Source organism: Ruditapes philippinarum, unplaced genomic scaffold, assembly GCF_026571515.1.
Source record: "Ruditapes philippinarum isolate M1 unplaced genomic scaffold, ASM2657151v2 ctg7714_1_1_1_1, whole genome shotgun sequence".
NCBI classification, from domain to species: Eukaryota; Metazoa; Mollusca; class Bivalvia; order Venerida; family Veneridae; genus Ruditapes; species Ruditapes philippinarum.
Genome location: NW_026862733.1, coordinates 9,656 through 16,810, shown reverse-complemented (window position 1 = coordinate 16,810; position 7,155 = coordinate 9,656).

The following is a 7,155-nucleotide window of genomic DNA, read 5'->3' as shown; positions in this document are numbered from 1 at the left end:
TAAAAACAATCTAAAATCAACTTGACATCTGCTTTGCCCCTAAGGTAAGGATGTTATATATCAACCTTTTGTTACTTTATTTTAAAAGAAAAATCACCTAAGGTCATATCCGGTCAGAGATGTCCGGTCAGAGATGTTATCTAACGACCTTTTGTTACTTTATTTTAAAAAGAAAAACGCCTAAGGAAACAATATTCGGAAATATTCGCTCAATATATTTTCTTGTTATTTTTAAAAAAAGTTTTCGGATATGACACATATGTACTGCAGTCGGGTAACATAAGGTAAATATTATAGCTTTATAGGTTTTTCAATAAATATTAAATTTCCTTTATTTCATCATAAAAAAAAGAGAAAAAAAAGTTAATTTCTAGAGATCAAGTAAACATAAAAAACAAACAAATAAGTTAACAATTTTCAAAGAACAAATTATTTTAAGAATATTAATTAGAAAAACTTTAAGGTATAAAATTTAACAGAATTATATGTATGATAAGAGTAGAAAAGATATTTATATACGAAAAAGTTTGAAAAATATTATAAACAATTGATAATTGATGAAATGTCCACTTGTTTCATTTCCTGTTAAAACGTGTATTGTGCATGCGCATTGAACACTTCCTGTGACAGGTATGTTTTTTGTAACAGGTACTTGCTGACATCAGTATGGCTTGGTCGTCGTGAAGTGTCGGGAATTTCTAATCGTTGGTATGTAGCTTTCTAAAGTTTTAGTTTAAATTGAAATTCATAATTGTTCATAAATGTTTGATTTTCTTGAAGATTCTTTTAATTGGATATGTATGTATTTTATATGTGTAAACGTAGACTTTATACCTGTTTTGATAAAGTTCATTCGATTATTTATCGGCACATCTGTAAACACTGTTCTTGTTGTTTCGTCGTTGTAAAAAGAATGTCTTTGTATTGAACAATACAACAAAGTGATGATAGATCTATAATTCTTCATTTATGTAGCACTGTTTTTGAGTAAAAGATAATTAAATTAACAGTTTGCTGTTGCACGATTCTCGCAAATGTTCATGTGATATTCATTTTGGATAACTTTGTTTCGCACAAATAATTATTTTGATAAGAAGTTGTCATCAGTATTTTCTTGGTTTTTTTTAAGTTTATATAACACATAGAAAAACACATTCTATTGATAAAAGGAAGTTTTCGGCTTCTCTTGTTGAAGACAGGAACAAAAGTTTATTTGATTCCACAATTTTGTTGTTGTTGTTGTTGTTGTTGACGGCTGTGACAGCATAGTTATATATTTTAAACATCGTAGACGCTTATTTCACATAATTTTACATCGAAGAAGGTGTGTCTCCATGGTTTTATGTACATCGTAGACTGTTTACATCGTAGACTGTTGACATCGTAGACTGTTTACATCGTAGACTGTTGACATCGTAGAGGCTGACTGTAATAGTGTCTAGTCAAGCGGTGTTTTACTGTACCGGCGAATTCGCTCGCACCTCTTTGTCTTGGCTGGACGACAAGTGGTCGTTAGACCAATATTTTGCATTTTCGTCCGTTGTCAGATCGGTTAATAGATATTATATACAATAAACATAATTTTGTTTCAGATATTTGAACAACAAGACAACTGTCATAAAATGCATAGGATAAGAATTCCAATGAAAGATGTTCCTTAGTGTAAGTATCTTATCTTTTATGTAATACTTGATAATTAATATTTTACTTTTCATATTGAATTTTTAAACATATTTTGTTTGGTTTAACTAAGCTATTAACTTTAGTTTATTTCGACAATAAGACTTATCCCAATTTAAACTTTATATAATGATTGTGCGTTGACAGTTGAAACATGTATGTATACACATGTTATTATAATATGAAATAAAGTAAATAATCAATTTGAAACTCATGATTAAGTGCTGTCATTTACTTAAAAATGCATATTAACTAACCGATCTATTAATAAACATATAGCGAATAACGATCATTTCAAGCAATAAAAAAATCAAAGATATATATTTCTAATAAAATAACTTGAAAATTTATATAAATGAATACAAACACCAACAATATAAAGATATATAATTAAATAAGGTAATTTTCTGTTTCGTTTTATGTTTGTTTCTTTTAACATATATGTTTTTCTTTAATAACTATTTACAATGCCTGAGGTCAATTTACCGAAAATTAGTATAGCATATAACATTCATAACTTATATAGCAAATTAGATATACATTGAAATAATATTTTCATGTTATGCTTTGAGTTTTTATTATTACCAGATGTTTTTGTATTAACTTTACCAGAAACTTTATATCGCGGCTTAATAATGCTTTTCATTTTAGTCGTAACAGAGTTTATAAACATTTCATTATCTGAATCATTATCATCAGCCATTGAATCTGACTGAATAAATAGTGTTATATGCTGCTTGTCACTGAGGATTGCTATTTACTTGTATAGAATTCGTGTCTGATAATTCTGAATCAGTCTGTGATTGCATTTCTTCTGAATGTGCATTACTTTGAGCATTTTCATCATTTGAAATTTGTTGTTGTTGTCGAAGATGTTTCTGTAATTCAGCTAATGGAATATCATCTTCATTATCAGAATTTGACCTTTCTTTTCTTACATTCTTAGCAACTTGGGGTAATACTGATTCTGGTATTTCTGAAGCATCATCAGTATCGCTATTTTCAGGTGTAACTACAAATGTGGCATTTCTTTTTGGTCGGCCAGTATTATCAGCTTTAGGTATTGACCAGTCATTAATATTTGCGAGCCTAATTTGTTCTGCATGGACTTTAACTGTTGAATTGTCAAGCTGATTTTTTATTATATAAGATAATGGTGACTTTTTTTCCATAATTCTATAAAATGGTTTCAAGTTCACATCTAGTTTGCTTCTCTTACGAAAATTCTTATAGAATACGGGATCGCCTATTTCAAATTTGATATCTTTTGCGGTCTTATCTGCGTAGCTAGCTTGTTCGCGTTTAGCTTTTTTAAGGTTCTTATAAACAGATAGAAAAGTATTATGTTGTTCTTGTAATGCAATTTTGTGATACTCTTCGCCATGATAGCGCTGCCTTGGTTGTAGCAACAGGTCCACCTGTAATATTGCGTCACGGTTATATAACAAATAAAATGGACTATGCTTTGAAGTCCTAGAGACATTGAATCTAAGTGCGGCTAATGTCACGTTAAGATGAATATCCCATTGTTTGAGATTTCCCTGGATTCTTTTAGCTAAGATATCATGTATGACAGGGTGAGAACGTTCATTTTTAGCGTTTCCGGCAGCATGATAGGTAGTTGTACGCACGTGATCAATTTTTAACTCTTTAAGTGTTTCTTTAAAAGCATTACTTGTAAATTCTGATCCATTGTCAGTGACAATTTGTAATGGACATGCGTATCTAGGGTAAATTTCTTCTAATAGTAAATGTATAATTGTATCAGTACTTTTGTCAGCAGTAGGGAAACACTCGGGATAACCACTGTAAAGGTCAATAAAACATATAATGTAGCGGTTACCACTCATTGTTGTCTCGTACGGCCCTGATACGTCGATACTCAAAGTAGCAAATGGATAAGGCGGTATTCTTGTCTCGCCCATAGGTGCTTTTATTTTTGTAAGATTACGTGATTGACAATCAACACATTAAGAAACATATTCATACAATTCTTTGAACATATTTGGTCAAAAATGTTTTTGTTTTATTGTTGTAAATAACCTCTGTGTTCCTGGGTGACCATTATTTAAATGATATTGAGTAATGACAAGGTGTTTTAAGTGTTGTGGAACAAACAACCTAAGATTAGGATTATCATCTACATTAGACAGATAATAAAGAACTTGGTCAATTTCTAAATATTTGCTCTGCACTGATTTAGTTGGCTGTCCGTGACGTAGTAACATTTTCAGTTCAAGAATAGTTTGATCTTTATCTTGCTCTGAAGCCATATTTAATTTTTCTAATTGTTTAATATCTTCTTCAATTGGCTCTTGAAATTGGTATTCTTTGTTTGCTATTTCTTTGGCATTAAGATGCGTAGAATCAAAAGCATTTACTTCATAGCTTTCATCAGTTTTCACAGCATGTACATTATCATTATTTGAATTATTACTTGAATTTGAGACTGTTATTTCGAAGGCATTGTCATTAATATCAGGCTCATAAAGTTCAACATCGGACTTGTTATCATTTTTATCATCAGCTGAAGGTCTAGAAAAGAAATCGGCAATTAAATTTAATTTTCCGGGCAAATATTCAATTTTACAGTTATAGGCAGAAATATTTAAAGCCCAAAGCTGAATTCTTTTGTTTTGCATTGGTGCTTCTAGAAGATATTTTAAAGGTTTATGGTCTGTAAATATAGTAAACTCTGCATTATGTAAATAAACATCTAATTTTTGTAACGCATAATGAATACTGAATGCTTCTTTTTCTATGGTACTGTACTTTCTTTGAGATTCACTTAATTTATGAGATAGGAAGTATATAGGTTTTTCAATACCAGATTTGTCACATTTCTGACTTAAACATGCTCCGACCACTAAATCTGAGGAGTCCGTGTATAGAATATAAGGCTTATTTGGGTCTGGGAATGCTAAAAGTGGAATACGTGTTAACATTTTCTTTAATTGTTCAAAACTTTCTTGACATTCTTTGGTCCAAAACACGCTTTCTTGTAAGATTGATTAGAGGTTCAACAATTTTAGAGTATTTAGGGCAAAATCTTCTATAAAAACCAGCAGCACTAAGTAAAGATCTGACATCTTTAACACATTTTGGTACCGGAAGTGACAGTAATAGCTTTTACTTTTTCTGGGTCTGGTTTTATACCTTCATGATCAATTATAAAACCAAGGTACTTTGTTTGTTGCTGAATAAAACTGCATTTTTTCAGTTTAAGTTTTAATTTATGCTCTTTAAGCTTGGAAAATACTGTCTGTATATGTAAAAAATGTTCATTTAATGACTTCGAAAATATTAGAATGTCGTCAAGATAACTGACAGCAAATGCCTCTAAACCTTGTAAGACATGTGACATAAGATCTTGGAAAACTCCAGGTGCAGAAACTAGGCCAAAAGGGGTCCGGTTGAAGTCGAACAAGCCTCGGAATGTCGTAAAAGCAGTTTTTTCCTTGTCTGATTCATGTACGGGTATCTGCCAAAAACCTGAGCGCATGTCTAGTGTTGTAAAATATTTTGAAGACCCTAGGATTGTTAAAATATCATCAATTAATGGGAGAGGATATGATGTTGGCTTTGTAATTTTATTCAATTGTCTAAAATCAACACAAAACCGTTTACTGCCGTAACGTTTTCCGACCACAACAACAGGAAAAGAATAAGGACTATGACTTCTTCTTATAATATTTGCTTCTAACATCTCATCGATTGCGTCACTCATAAATTTTCTATTGTTTAAAGGTGTGCGATATGGGCGTAATTTGATTGGAGGATGATTACCTGTTGTTATTTTCATGGTTACAGTATCTGTCTGTGATAATTCAGAATCTTTATTTGCGAAAATATTTCTATTTTTTCTTAATATGTCTCTAACAATATTAAAATGCTCTGAAGGTGTATGCATATCACGCTCGAAATCGTTGTTAAGAGGGGAAGTTGTTTGAAGAGCCTCTGTGACCGAGTTAATGCTCTCAACTTCTGAAACTTTAGCAACTACTGAATCTCGTTTTAATCTTATAGTTTTATGCGTATTGTTGACAATCATAATAGGAAATCTTCTATCAGCCGAAAGTTTCATAACAGAATTTGTTATCATAAGACCTGGTTCAGAAGCAATCATTCCAGTTTCTATACTTTTTAATTCATATAATTTATCATTTTACAAGCCTGGATTTTGTTTTAACTTAGCAGTACACACATTAACTGTTTGAGGTTTCAAAATAACATCCTGTTTTAATCTTACAATTGATGCGATATGAATATCTTCTTCGAGGGGTACATATGTATTATTAACTCTTAAGCAGCCTAAATCAAAATATAATCTAACGCCATTTTGTGTTAACCAATCACGGCCTAAAATAATATTTCTATTCATTTTAGAAACAACATAGAATTTTTGAGTTGTTTTTGTTTTCCCTATTTGAAAAGTAAGATTTATATAACCATCTATATGTAAATAATTTCCGTCAACTGAACATAAATTTATTTTCTGTTTTATAAGTTGAGGATTCTTCAATTTTCTATTTATTCTGCGATGCAGAAGACAAACTTCAGCACCTGAATCTACTAACGATCTGTATTTATAGTTTTCTATTTTAATCAAGCATGAATTAGGACTACCAGCTAATGCTATACTAAATTTTGGTATTTTATCGTTCCTGTCAGAGACCCCTTTGTGACAGGAACTTGCTAGTTTTCCTGAAAATTTATTTTGTTTCTGTCGTAAAAATTTTGTTTACGACATTCTCGCATAATATGTCCAAAATTATTACATTTCCAGCACTTAATCTTTGATTTCAAACTATTATTGCTATTATTTTTCCTAAATCGTGAAAAATTTTGACGGTGAAATACAGAATATATTTCATTTTTCCTAAATCTACAATTACGCACATGATGACCTGGCCTCTTACAGTACACGCAAAAATTTCTTGTATAATAATGATTAAAATTATTTGCTTTGTAATTATTGTATTTTGCGTGATTTTGAGAATTAGAAAGTTTTACTCTGGCAGAAAATCTAGCTCTGAAATTCTGTTCATTCATTGCGCAAGTAATTGCTTCTTGTAAAGTTTTTGGTTTTTCTCTCATAAGTTTAAGTTTTAAATAATTATGCGCTAAATTATCCGTAAACAATTCCACTAACTGAAGCTCAATTAAACTATTATCTCCTAGTTTATAATTTTCATAAGCGGTTTCAGCACAATTTATAAATTTTTCAGCAAAAATTTGAACACTTTCTCCCAAATCTTGTTTTAAATTTCTCAAAAGATAAAATTCATGATGTAAATCTTTAATTTCCCCAAATCTAGTACTTATTTCTTCTTTTAATTGTTCCCACGAATTACGAGGATTATCACAACAAATTAAACAAATATTGGGACTTACTAAAGTTGTCAAAAAGTGAAACTGTAAAATATGTTTATGAGACTTACAAACCTATTGTTGCGTTTAAGAGACCCAAAAATA